Raw genomic sequence first — 14,845 nt, 5'->3', positions numbered from 1 at the left:
TATTTGGAAGCATATTGTTGCTGATCGGCTTAAAAATTTGCTATAGTTCCTATTGAAGGAGAGGGAGTTCCACAACTGGCTGATCTGAGGAATGGTTATGAGTTTCTGCATATTTCTTTCATCATCGATAGTGTACAAAGGTTTTAGAACGAGGCTTTGTTTGATATGAGGTTTATTACTAGTATTGGGTTATTTTGAGCACCTACCGTGATTAGAAATTATCACTATGAGTATTTGATTTATGCGGTATATCATGCGATTACATATTGGGTTATGATTACAGCTTGATATAGCTTGTTTAGACTTATACAGTGTGTAGATGCGAGATTCTGATCTTATAAAAATTTTGGATGTTGGAAATTTGGTTCTGAGGTGATGAATTTTGAAATTTCCGTTATGTTGTGTTATCAGACCTATATGGGATAGGGTGACGTTGGATCACCCCCAGGTATGTGCAAGGTAAGGTTACACTGCGGTTTGATGGTTTTGAGAACAGCTCTAGGCACATTCGAGGACGAACGTATGTTTAAGTGGGGGAGGATGTAACAACCTGATCGGTCGCTCTGAGCAATTGTAGTTCACTCGGTAGTTTTCGGGCATGAGTAGCTCCGTATGATGTATTATGACTTATGTGAATCGTCGCTTTTGGTTTTCAGGTTATTCAGAATTGATTTGGAAGAATGATTCTGAGCTAGAAGCTTTTAATTTGAAAGGTTTGACCAAGTTGACTTTTTAGTTTTTGACCTCAGATTGGAATTTTGATGGTTCCGTTATCTTCGTCGGGTGATTTTGGACTTAAGAGTGCATCCGAATTTTGATTTGGAGGTCCGCAGTAGAATTTGGCTTGAAATGGCAAAAATTAAAATTTTGGAAAGTTTGACCAGGAGTCGACTTTTTGATATCGGGGTCAGATTCCGATTTCAGAAGTTGGAGCAGGTCCGTAATGTCAAATGTGACTTGTGTGCAAAATTTGAGGTCAATCGGACGTGATTTGATAGGTTTCAGCATCGGTATGGAAGTTTGATGTTTCAAATTTATTGATTTCGAATTGAGGTGTGATTCGTCGTTTTGATGTTGTTATGTCTGTTTTGACGCCTCAAGTAGGTCCGTGTTATGATATGGGACTTGTTGGTATGTTCGAACAGGGTCCCGAGGGGCTCGGGTGAGTTTCGGGGTGAGTTTTGAGCGAGTCCGGGCATTTCGGCACTCTAATGGTCTTCCGGAACGTTGGAAGTGCGGACCACACAATTCCATGTGCTAAGGCACTTTTTTGAGTGCTGTAGCAGATGAAAAAGTGCCGCAGTAGACGAAAATATGGGGACCATAGAGGAAAAGTGCGGACCGCACAATTTTGTCTGCGGCCGCACTTCAGGATGTTCTGCAGGTTCGCTGGTCCGACTTTTGGAAGCATATATATGTTGATCCACAAGGAATTTGGAGATGATTCAAAAACTAAAGTTATAGACATTCATGTCTAGTTTCCATAAAGGTAAAGCTATCATCATTTGGACATCAATAAAGAAAGTTATGGCCAATTTACTGAATCCTACTAGTGGAGAGGCTATGAAGTGTGGCCGCACAATTTTCGTGCGATCGCAGGACTTGGAAATGTGCGGACCGCACATTGGGAGGTCAGAGGGAGTACTATATAACCGAGGATTAGGGTATTATTTCATTTTTGGACCTAGAGAGCTCGGTTTCTAACGATTTTTCGTGGGGTTTTCAAGAAATTCATCGGGGTAAGTGATTCTAACTCGGATTTGGTTAATATACATGAATATATCATTGTTTTCATCATCCAATTAGTATTTTGAGATGGAAATTGGAAAAATTGTAGAAATTTCATAAAATGAATTTTTGGGGTTTGAATGTTGATTTGGAGTCGGAATTGATTGAAACTAGTATGGTTGGACTCGTAATTGAATGGGTTGTCGGATTTTGTGAGTTTTGTCGGGTTTTGAGGTGCGGGCCAAGGTGTGATTTTTGTCTGTATTTGGGATTTGATTTAGGATTCGATCTTTATCATTTGTAATTGTTTCCTTGGGCTTTATCGGATGTATTTGAGTTGCTTTTGGCTAGTTTTCAGCCGTTCGGAGGTCGCTGAGCGCGTGATGGAATTTTTCGAGCATCACCTGGCTTGCTCGGTATTGGAATTGACTTGTTCAAGATAAGTAACTCTTCTAAACTTAGTGCTGAGGATATGAAACCCCGAATTACGTGTTATGTGATTAGTGTTGAGGTGACGCACATGCTAGGTGATGGGCGTGTGGGCGTGCCCCCTTTGAGTTGTGACTATGTTGTTTCCATAGCACTGTATATTAGTCCTATTTTGTTGATATCTGTTTCACCATGTGATAAAGTAATTGAGCTGCCAATCAGGCTAGATATCATGTCTACGCTTTGTGCCGATATTGTTGGGACCCACAATGGTCGTTTCTTGTTGTCATCTCACTGATTCCATTAATATTTCGTACTCAGTTATGTTCATGCATTCATATCATATCTCAGTCTCAGTTGTTATTTATTGATGCATCATATCATCATTTTTGGGCTGATTTCTTCATGATATTTTTGAGCCCGAGAGACTGGAGAGATTGATGACTGATTGAGGCCGAGTGCCTCATTGTGAGGATGATTATGGGATCGGGCTGCACGCCGCATCATGTTTTATTGATTAATACCATGAATGGATTGTTATAGCGCTTGGGCTGAGGGAGCCCCTCCGGAGTTTGTACCAGTGAGCACAGGTACCTATTGAGTGCGAGTGTCGAGTGTCGAGTGCCGAGCGCCGAGTGATTGGGAGGATTGAGTGAGTGTGAGGACTAAGTGACCGTGAGGGCTGAGTGACTGATACTCTGAGAGTATGCATATGGTTCTATCACCGAGTCGCATAGCATTTTGGCATGCACATGACATACAGGCATAGAGATGCATTTTCCTCATGCCGTACGGTATCACGTCATTCATGGCTTTTTACACACATTGATATGTGGGCATAGAGAGGTATTTTACACTTGCTATCTGGAAAGAAAAATGAAACATCTATTTATTGTGGAAAGGTTTTTTGGGAAAAATTACAGTTTTCAAACTTACTCATATTTTTGACGATTTTGTAAAGGATTTGGGTTTTCACTGATATACTCGAAAGGCGAAATTGTTTTCGGAAAATTATGAAAAGGCTGGCCATTTTATCTCTAAGCTACTTCTTTATTTACTTGCTTTACATTGTTATGAACTGCTATTGGTTATTGGTGTTGGACCCGACTTATGTTCCAGCTCGTCACTACTTTCAACCTAATGTTAGGTTTATTACTTATTGACTACATATGGTTGGTTGTACTCATACTACACTTCCTGCACATTGCGTGCAGATTTCGGATGCCGATGTTGCTGTGCATGGCGGGGGCTAGCATTGAAGTTGTACTTGCATTCCTGCTGTAGCTGCCTCTTGATCATGGTAGCCTTAGATTTATAAACTCTGTTTATGTACTTTTCAAACAGACGATGTATTTATTCATACCAGCTTGTAAATTATATTCTTAGAAGCTCATGATTTGTATTACCAGTCCTTGGGAAGTGTATAAGATTCAGATAATTCCTTTGTTTAATTCTCTTATTAACATTATTGAAATTGGATAATTATTAGTTGGCTTACTTAGCGGGTTGAGTTAGGTGCCATCACGACTAGTGAATTTTGAATCGTGACAAAAGGCACTCCAATATCGAGGATGAATCTTCTAAATTCACCAAAATCCTTACCCATATCACCATGGTTTAGAAAAAAAATCTTTCCTTCTTTTGGGCAAATATTACTCTTTCCATGATCTAGTATTTTTTTCCTTTTTCTCACATCCCCTACCAACGACTCTTTTCTCTCCCCCATCTATTTATATTCCTCTTTCTCAATTTTTACAGGGACAAGTTATACCCTAAGGTGAGGAGAGAAATACATACGGACAGAACCAAAAAGAGGAGACATACTACCTTAGAGTCCCATGCCGCCTCTCTCCACTCTCATCTCTCTTTCGGATGCCATTATCACTAGTACCCCCGCCTCGAATATTTAATTTTCATCTCTGTTCGATTTGATGTTTATTGGTTTTCGGAGTTTTGGTGTATGTTCATAACTTCCTGTTATTATGAATATGGTTTTTGCTTTGTAGTGAAATATGCATCTGGGGCATGCATGTGTTTGATCGTGTATTAAAATCACATTTTTTTTTTATTGTTTCTGCTTTCAACTAGGGTCAAGACATTTAATGACACTCAAATGTTGCTGCTTATGCCTCTTGCTATAATTTTTACAATTAAAGTTATGAACTACTGGAAGTATTCCTTAGTGATATGGTAATAGAACTCAAAATAACTCGAGTGCAATAGTCCTATTTTCATTATGATATAATTCCTCTCTTCCGATTATAATATTTATTACTACTTCTTAGAGTTTAATCCAATCATTATTAATATCTTTTAGAACTGTTATGCATTACATGTAGGGATATATTGAAATAGACCTGTAATGAGAAGCTAATGACTAAACGAGTTGTGTGGATTTGTACCGCTCTATGCATTTTATTTTATACTACTATTTAGAAGCGGGAGTTAAGGGCTTGTTCGTCGTCCTGCTTGCTGTCCAAAAGGGTAATTTCGGGATTTTATCCAGCAGAAGAGTCATCTTTAACTTCAGGTTGGACTCTTCGTCTTCCTGCTTCCGATTTACAGTTAGATCCCCTTTTTTGGATCAGAAGTCGGGGTATTTTTGTCACTCTGCTCAGTTTGTATTTTCTGTAGCAGTCTTTTCAGTTTGCCCGCTACGCGCCTTTTCCATCGACGTGGAAGACAAACTAGTTCTTGCTTCTGCTGCTGTCAGTTGTTTCTCCAGATGTGTAACACCCGTATTTGGCCAGATGTGTAACACCTGTATTTGGATGGATATCCGATTAGGGGTGACGCTAATAATATCTTCAACAGCTTCTGTTCTGCTTTGGGTTTTCTAGCTTATTGCTCTGTTCCTTTTAGTGTCTCTGCTTGCTGGCTGGAATAGGTGAGTACTTCTGGCTTTGTTTCCTTTTAATTTAAAGTGCTCTCTTACGTGAAAGACTCTTCTCGATTGATTTTCATTCGTTAAGTTAGCACTTTAGACCTTTCCTTGAACTGTAGGAGTGCCATTTCATACTTATCCTTCCACGATTGACAGATTATTAAAACCATATTGTTTTTCTTGTGTTAACTGATCAGATATGCTTTTACTTAGTAAGGTGAAGGATTAAATGTAGACGTTTTCTCTAACGTAGTAAACTTAGACTTTTACAACTGTCAGATTATTGAAATCATGGTATTGTCCTTGAAACGTTTTACGTAATTGGCTAATAATAATACGAGTAACTAATATGTCAATGTCCTTTGGTAATCATACATTGTATCCAAGTTATTATTCACCCTACTAATTTGCAATCCTTTGAAGTTCATTTTATTTACTACCCTGTTGCAAACCTTTTGACTGCTACACCACGCATTTTCCATGTAATACCAACTCTCAGTTAACTAATGTATACATCATTTTAATTTTTCTGTTTACCAAGAGATTTTTTAACTCTCTACCCGCATGGAATACGAATGACACTTCGTAACATGTCTATTTGATGTCGTCCATAGGGAACTATTAACTTGCTTTCTCTACTATTACTACTGAACTATTAGTGAGACTAAGAACAAAATATCGTCAATCGCATTCAAAGTTGTTTCGAGCAGTATCAAGATTTCACAAACCACTTTGGTTATACTATTATTCTTCCATCGTTTTGTCCAAATTTTCATGTTCTCAAGAACCTGTGCATTTAGTTATCCCTTGCCCCCTAAATTCCAATTGACAAGTAGAAGAAAAGAGAAAACAACTGGTGGAAGCTTGAGATGGTGGCGTCATAAGAAAGGTAGCTAAAAGTGGTGGCAGCTTCACCTTGGCCTCATAACAGAAGTATCTAAAACTTTTAGAATTTCTGGGGTGGTCACAAAAAGTATCCCGACTCAGTTTCTTCTCTCATTTAAACGTTTTAGACGTATATAATTACTTTACATATTTTGCGGTGCAATACAGTTGATTCTCTTTACTTTTGCTGCATGAGATGTACATCTGAGAAAGGGGAGTTCAACTACACATTCTTTAGTTCAAAGAGAGATGCTGACTTTATGTCAATGATATAAAATAATTTTAGTTACGCTTTATGACTGACTAATATTTTTCCTCCCACCCCCTTTTTTTTTTGGTAGCGCTCTACAAATTCCAATTCCTGTATAGATTAGTTATCAATTGTATTTCATGAGTTTGCGGCTGCTCATACTGTACTTGTTTACTATTTTAATATTTCAGTATTTCGCATCGGTATGTCTCCATGTGTCTATATGGATACACTTCTGCAAAGGTAATTGAGTAACTCATCATTCTATTAAACTGCAGGAAGAGCAAGTAGGCGCTGTTCTGTACGGGGAAGACATAGAAAAGTATACAGACAAGCTCACCCCGTTTTCCACTTACTTGATATCTACTGCAAAAGTGAGGGTTTCTACCCTACGGAGTGCCTATCAGCCGTTTTGAATAGGTTATTGACAAATTCACTGTTGTCGAAGAGGTGAAAGATGACAACATACAAGACCCACGCTCCCGCCGCCGACGAGGTTGAATACTGTACCCTTTGCATATTTGCACGAGCTGCAACGGAATACGGAATTTGGTAACCATCGTAGTATACTCTAACAATTAAAATTTATTTGTATCCTTACACTCTGACACTGTGTACATTGGTCTAAATTATAACTCATTTGCAACGTCCACTAAACAGATATAGTTGCCGTTGTGGTGAATTGTGGCTCCATAAAGTATGTTGGCGCTAACAGTAGCAAATGTCGTGAAGTCATCGTAATGGATACCAAGTAAGTCTGCTAGCACTCTATTTACTTTATTGTTGTCGCAACTACTTGTAAAAAAAATTGGCTACAATGTCGTCTTATTCACTTGATTACTTCGGTCAGATACCTTCAATTAAGAAGTTATAGTGTCATGAGATTATAATCTCAACCATCTCCTCATCAATGTCACCTTCTTCGACTAAAGCTAGCAAGAAGAAATTTCTCCAGACTCATTTATTGCATCTTCAGTTTGATCTATGACACTTGCCTTACCGTTTTATTCAACAAATTTAATCTTTCTGCGAATAGAACAAGGCATAAGATCTCCAAAAACAAATTGTATAAGCTTTCAGTCATAATACAGCTTTCTCTTCGTCCTGACATTGTGAGCTACAACATTTCAGCGATTACCATGGTTTAGTACAATTTTTTTTGTATATTGGCCTTGGTAAAATCCAATACTACTCACGAGAAAAGAAGTGCAACGAAGTCTGAAATGTGTTTAGCACTGTTTTTTTAATATGTCCATTACTGCCTTTTTTTAATGTATACATTGACTGCTATCATCTGACACATCTTAGTCAAGAAGACTTCATTAGTAAGCGGGAGATCAATATTTCTCATCTTCTACTGCCCGCGTCATTTTTGTAGCTAAAACATGATTCATATATAATATGAGTTACTTTGAGTATTAAGCCAGCTTTGAGTAGATGCTGAGTGCATTAAACCCGATATCTGGACATCATAACCACAAAATTGGTTAAACAGTTTGTACTACACTATGGAGAACACGGAAACCTTCGTTATTTTAGATAACCAACCCTGAACCTCCTTAAGATTCAGTAGATTTAAGACATCCCAAAATCCAAGAAATACAAGAGGAATAATAAGAAAGCACATACTAGATGTATGCAAGTTTATAGAAAATAAATAAAGACAATAAGCCACTAATTACAAATGCAATTTTAACAAATAGACACACAATGAGACCCTTAAACATAACAGATCTTGATGAATTTGATCAACTAGGAAATAAACTGCTGATGATTTTTCAAAAGCCAATAACCTGATTTTCCAATGTGTCACATTGGCTGAAAGCATCCATCCAAATGCTCCCTTATTTACTCTTCTACATCAATTACAACTTTCTATAGAAATATTTTTGGTTGACAAAAAAACCTTAACAACGAATGATAAAGTGCAATATATTAAAATATGAAAAACTATTTAGATAAGTTCTTAAGTTCCTATACAGATAGAAAGTTCCCTTCTGAATCCTTATACGCGGCAATCTATCAGGTAATTTATCTGTTCTCTTTTTTGAACCCTAAAATGTATATTTTTACTATATATTCGCTGCGTAGACTTTAGAAAATACAGTGACAATTACATATTCCAGAAGTCATTAGTTCTAAACTGGAAAAAACTGTGTAGGTCATGCTACATTTGTATGCTTAAACACACAATATGCATCATTTAAATGACCTTTCTGTCAACCTTCACTCTCCTGCGTGAACATGTTACTTACTTACAGCATTGTTTGAATTCCAGTCTTACCGAATTGTGTCTGCGTGAACATGTTACTTACTTACAACATTGGTAAGAACTGGTTATTCTTACCAATGTTATATATGCAAATTTTCTCACCAAAACTGAACTACTCTTGGGGAAGTGTCACTTTGCTCTTATATTCAGTGAGTATTTTGGTATGGTATATATAACATTGGTAAGAATAACCAGTTCTTCTATGAGCTTCCAATATGTACTATTACCCCTTTGATTAGCTATGAAATAGCACTGCACCACATTGGTTTTCGGAGTTAGCTGCTATACCATCTGACAAATAAGCTGATACCGTTGGTCAATGTTGACTAGATTTCTGCAAAATTAATTTACTCCTTCAACAGGAACTACTGCAGTCACTGAGGCTAATAGTTTCTTATTTGTATTCTTAGAACATGTCTACACTATATGTCCACACACCATATTTGTACTATATGTTGGAGCTCTGGCCAGTTGAAAATTATGTTCTATACATTATAACTGTGGTCAACTAGAAAAAATATTTTTTCGATACTTTCTGTTAATTTTCAGTATTGTTGGTGTAATCTTCACAATAATTTGTCACTGGAGCAACCAATTCCTGTTATTTCCTATGTTTTATAAGTTTGTCAGCTGTGACAACCTCTTTGTGTCATTTTAAATGTGCCTCACATTTTGTTGCCATTGAAATGCCTCTATACACGTACAGGGTCAAAGACAACCGACCAAGACTAATGAGATACACTCAGCAAACGGGGGTTGATCGTCTCTGGTGCTTGCAGCAGACCAAGACGATATTGTTCCAATTGCTGCTATCCAGTCACAACCTCATATATGTGCATTTCACGCATGCTGATATGTGTACATATAGACAACTTTAGTATTTTTACCACAACTAATAAATCTACTTGCATTCTCCTCTTTCACAGATACACCTGTTTTATGTGGAAGGTAAATTATCATTTCCGACTGCCGACCAAGATTTCTATGAATTACTGTGTTTCCATTGCGGGCAGCAGTACAGAACTCATTCACCGAAAATATTCACTGTGTGAGCTGCAAGCAATGTGCGATGTTGACACCCAGGTATTGCGTCTTGGAGTCCGAGCTTCATAAAATATATTCGTTCTATATCTTCAAAGAAAGAAAGTTTCTTCAGTCATTGGCTTTATGAAAATCAAATAATGCAAATTAATTGCATATTAGGGCCCGCTTTGAGGTTGTAATGACAGATGCCAGTGGATCAACTGTTGCAACATTAATAGGCGAATTAGGAGAGAAATTTATTGATATGACCGCCACAGATATCTGTGAAATATCAACTAAGGTACGTTGTTGATGGCAGCAGGAGAAACCTTTTTACAATTATGATACCGTGAAAACAAGTTTGCTCTTACTTTTTCCAATTATGTATTCTTTGATGTTTGCCTTTGCAGATAAAATGTAACCACTAATTAAATAAGTTGGAAAAAATATCTTAAAGAAAGTGATTTGATATTTTATTTATAACTGAATTTCAGAATCACAACTAAAGCAGTCTCACGTACACGTTAAATGGTCTACTGGATAAGTTTTTCAAAACAAACAGAACCATACATAGAGGTAAAAATAATATCAAAATAAAAAACTCAACAGAAACAACAACACAATATTTAGTCTTAAATTTAACATTACAAGGGCGTCGCCAGGTTGCAGGCGAGATCGAGCTGGCATCCTCACGTCGCCAGGTATATAGCATGATGGACCTGGCTAAAACCCTTGCGTTGCCTGGTTTTTGCCGCGCTACAGGTCTGGCTAGGCGAGGTCCAAAGATAGCTAGGAAGCTCGCTAAGCCTGCTGATGCTGCTAAAAAAACTGGGCAATCCTAGCTTGTAATTGCCTTGATATAAGTCTCTCTTTTGTAGCTGCAAATGATGGTTACTACGCTGCAATATCTGGTCAACAACATAGGTGCAAATGACAAATAGAAACAGCCTCCACCCTAAGGTTTTGGCATCCAATATAGCACCTAATGTCCTCCAAAATCTCCTTGCCACTATGCTTATACGTAGCTTTGATTCCTTTCCATTGGAATGAGTACACAACTGGAAATTCCTCAAAAGATAAGGCATAGTTACAGTAATGTCTCCTGCAAAAATGAACACAAAGTTCCCCCTAAAGGTTTGATCATGGTGATTGAATGTTTGATCTTTAGCATATTCAACTTCCTCTGCAATGTTATATTTTTGACAACTCCTGTGTAGTTTTACCTGGCTCCCTGTATCAAGTGCTGATGAAATGGACTGCATTAAGATGATCCATAATGCTCCCTTTGGTCCCATATTCAAAGACTAGCGCTGCATATTTCTGGGCAGCATATTCCTATTTTCCCAACCTGGTACATTCCTGTTGTATAGTTCATGATGAACTCTGCCTTGATTCTCTCTAGCAGCAGTACCTTCTTTCTGGAGTACTGACCTTTGTTTCATGAAAGTATTGCTTCGTTTACTGACCATAAACCAACTGTGTGATGTCTTCAACTTCATGCTTGTGCTTACCATATTAACTCCTTCTAAGGAATGAACACTAGGTGCTAATACCACCCAAAGAAATCGTATAATACGATAAGGCATGAGAACAGTAACTTTTCCTGCAAAAAAGAAAACATAGTTAGTGAAAAATGAGCTCAACATATCCTCCTCCCTAAGGCTTGAATATGATGATCCAATGAACTCTCCCGTCCCCTGTTCTTCCTAACTCCTTACTCCTTAATTTTTGGCAACCTTTACCCTCAAGGATGGACATTGCATCTTATCTTCATTCACAACCCTCCTGCCTTTTGTGTCTAGATCCCAGAAGTCAAAACACTCTATATTGCCAACATCTAGAAACCAGCCAGTAGAACCAATTATTAATCACTAAAACCAGCTGTCAAAATGAATGGTTTCTTTTACAGCATAAGCATGGAAAAGTACTGCTCAAACTCTTTATCAACGGTTAGTTTCTTGAGACCTGGCTCTGGATCTGCATCACAAGAAAAATATGTATCATATAGGTAAATCTTACAACATTTCTAAACCAAGTAACCACGTCCTCTAAATAGAGGCGGACCTATGTATTATGGTGAGGGGTCACCGGACCCATAAGCTTCGGCAAAAATCCTTTATATGTATATGTATATACCTTGAAAATGGTTAATTTTAAAGTACTTGGCACCCTGAACACTAAAATCCTTTATGGGGCACTGGTTGAGCTCTGGCATAAAAATCCTCAGTCCGCCTCTGCCTCTATACAAACATACAAGGACCGACAAGAGGCATGCAACTGTGCACACACATCTGCACGCAAATTGGAGCAGACACCAACACACAAAAAAAAAGAACTGCAAGTCATCCAATACTTAGTCAAGTGTGATTAGAACAAACCATTCTTTTCAAATGTCTTTATTCTTCCTTCTATAAATTCAACAAAGTGCCTTGAAAGGACATTAACATTAACCCCTTGAAAATTCTTAGATTAAATTTCAGTGATAACTGAAAATTAGAACTTAAAGTTAAGAAGAGAGAAAAAATAAAGAATCACAGACAAGAAGAGTAACAAAACGAGGAAAAAATGCCATTTTGTTTGCTTGTATTAAGCAAAATGATGTTGACTTACGTTACCTTACGCAACTACGTACTTTTTCTTCCCCACCAACGTATACTTGTTAATTGATTAACCCTAGGTTGTTACCTGAATATTCAATGTTGCTTTGTTAGTTCATCATCTGACTTGTACTGCTTGGCAATGTTAGTTACTGCCAATGCATAGAGGTTGTCAACAATTTTCTTAGTAAAGTACCAATTATGTCTACTTATACCGCCATTTCCACATGCCTGTCGAAAACTAAAACATCTCCTTTAGGTCGCTTAAATATTACAATTGGCTTCTTAAATTCATCATTAATCAAAAGATAATTAAAAGCTATAGAAGCTTGTAGCCTCTGTATCCCAAGTACTTTATAGGCTTAAAACTTCCAATTAATGCAAAGTATATTACTTTTGAGTACTATTTTAATGTGTTAAATTTATCTTTTTCTCTCCTGCAGAACCGGCCATTACCTCTTGAACATGTTCGACAGCGTCTTCCTCGTAAACTCTTCAAGATACAACTGCGAAAAACATTTTCTAGAACTTCTGATCCACGATTGTTCATTGTATCCTACTCCGTCAAGCAAGATTTGTTTCAATTGCCCGTACCAGTAGCCTCTGAAGAAATTGGAGAGAGCAGTAACACTAAATTGGAAAATGCTGAGCTGAACAAAGATATACAAAACGAAGATAGCAATCAGTCGAATGTGGAACAAGTTACACCCATAGAAGAGATAAAGAACGAGTTAACTACGGAATGTGGCTCTTCTAGCAAGAGGCAACAAACTGAACTGGAGACCCCCCCCAAGAAAAAATGAAGGTTAATAAACTTTATCTCGACTTTTTCATTACTTTGTTCCATACTTGTGATAAACTTTTAGGAGCTTGTTACTCATGTTCAAGTATAACTTCTACGACTTCTGCTGTTCGAGTAGCAAATTATAATTGCAGCACAAACAGCTCAAAAGAAACTTCAAAAGAAAAAAGGCCTATTGCATATTGCATTTCATGATATATTCATTCATAAGCTCTATTTCGCTCATATTCATCCTCTCCAAAGAATGCCCTCCAGCAACAAATCCAAAAAGAACAGACAGAGAAAGAAGTAGTTTCATGCTAACTCCTAATTTGCCTGTGATTGGTAAACAATACTGTGTTGCTAATGTTGCCAATCCATTGTTAGCTAAATTTCAAGTGCATTATCTTTCATTAAATATTAGTAATACTACAGTACTCCTACCTATGAAAGAATTCTCTAAGTTCCTATTTGTTCAATTCAGTATTGTTGCGCTTTTTATTCCTTATAAAAAAATACTTATAAAGTAGTACTACTTTATCTGTACAGGTACTCTAAGACGTTCTTGTGCTTGGATTGATTTATACTTTTTACCTTGCACTTTTATTTCCCTTGTATTGCTATAACTGACTAAGATTATGCAACATATTTCTCAATTTGTAGTTTACTGATAAAACCAGTTAAATAAATGTGCTGCAGGATTTATTCAACTATAAAGGCAGAGAATTCTGTCTTAAAATAGAAGGGAAGAGTGAATGTTCAAAACAGATAAAAACTCTAACATAGTATTATTTTAAAATATCATAAAGGATAGGAGCAAGAAATTGAATATCCATAAGATTAAGAGTAGCATATAGTTGATCAGAAGATGAAGGGAAAATTGCAGAACTGCTGTGACCTTCTGCCACCTGGTATTTTCACCAGAACTGGAAGAAGAAGATTTGGCTACCCATATTTTATGTTTATGGACATGATTCATTAATAGTTTCTGATGCAAAGGCCCAACATGATTAGCGTAGGTTTTTAGGTTAGTTGAAGTCTTTTAGTACAATATTGTAGACAGTATTAGCATCTGAAAATAGGTCTTTCAGAACAAAGTAGAGAAAAAAGTTGTGCACAACACTAAAGACGTCATAATTGTCACTATATTGCAGGCTAATACACAAAGGTATTCTGTGTGCCATCACCTTAGCTATAAATAACCAAATTTGTGAGTTCGAAAACTAAATACACCTTCTAAAGTTGATGCAACTCCCGTTTTTATTGATCTGCAACTATCAATTTGAAATCTCAAGTGCATTTTGTTCGCAGGGTGTTATAACTCTGTAAAATGCTTGTACATACGTCTTATCCTACTAAGTAAATACGTGTTTGAAGATCGCTAGCTTCTGCTTGACAGGTAATGCAAAGAACAACCCCTACTTTTTTCAGGTACCAGAAAATGTTGCCACTTGCCGTTATTGACGTCGTTTTGTTTGCAAAATCGCAGAAAACATGGACAACACAGTTCATTTTGTGTAACTTACTGGCATGTACATATATATTTTTGTTAGCCGGTAAAACATATTTGTGTTGTAGCTGATGTAAATAGTGGGTTGAAAGACTGACAGTAAATATGACCTCCTTATTGGCTTGACTTTTTTTTCTTCACTCTGCTACGTATCCAACTTTCTAAGACCCAATCGAAAGAAATTTACTATCATCCAAATGATAATTCAAAGGGATAGAAAACATGGACAACACAGTTCACTTTGTGTAACTTACTAGCATGTACATATATATTTTTGTTAGCCGGTAAAATATATTGGTGTTGTAGCTGATGTAAATAGTGCGTTGAAAGACTGGAAGTAAATATGATCTCCTTTTTGGCTTGAATTTGTTTCCTTCACTCTGCTACGTATCCAACTTTCTAAGATTGAATCGAAAGAAATTTACTGCCATCCAAAGGATATTCAAAAGGATTACGACGCGCTTCTTCCCAAAGACCATAATGTTT

At 37.1% G+C, this 14,845-nt stretch overlaps 1 long non-coding RNA gene across 1 annotated transcript; it reads left to right on the top strand.

The window, feature by feature from the left end:
* The first annotated feature begins 4,969 nt into the window (after positions 1-4,969).
* LOC109238751 lies at positions 4,970-14,420 on the top strand. The gene is made up of 8 exons (XR_002069813.1): positions 4,970-5,044; positions 6,455-6,728; positions 6,837-6,927; positions 9,155-9,531; positions 9,652-9,772; positions 12,512-12,873; positions 14,161-14,248; positions 14,339-14,420. It is a non-coding gene; the product is annotated as an uncharacterized LOC109238751 (long non-coding RNA).
* Positions 14,421-14,845: the final 425 nt, after the last annotated feature.

The sequence above is a fragment of the Nicotiana attenuata genome, unplaced genomic scaffold, assembly GCF_001879085.1.
Source record: "Nicotiana attenuata strain UT unplaced genomic scaffold, NIATTr2, whole genome shotgun sequence".
Taxonomy (NCBI): Eukaryota; Viridiplantae; Streptophyta; class Magnoliopsida; order Solanales; family Solanaceae; genus Nicotiana; species Nicotiana attenuata.
Note: the sequence above shows the minus strand (reverse complement) of the source record. Positions and strands in the feature narration are given on the sequence as shown.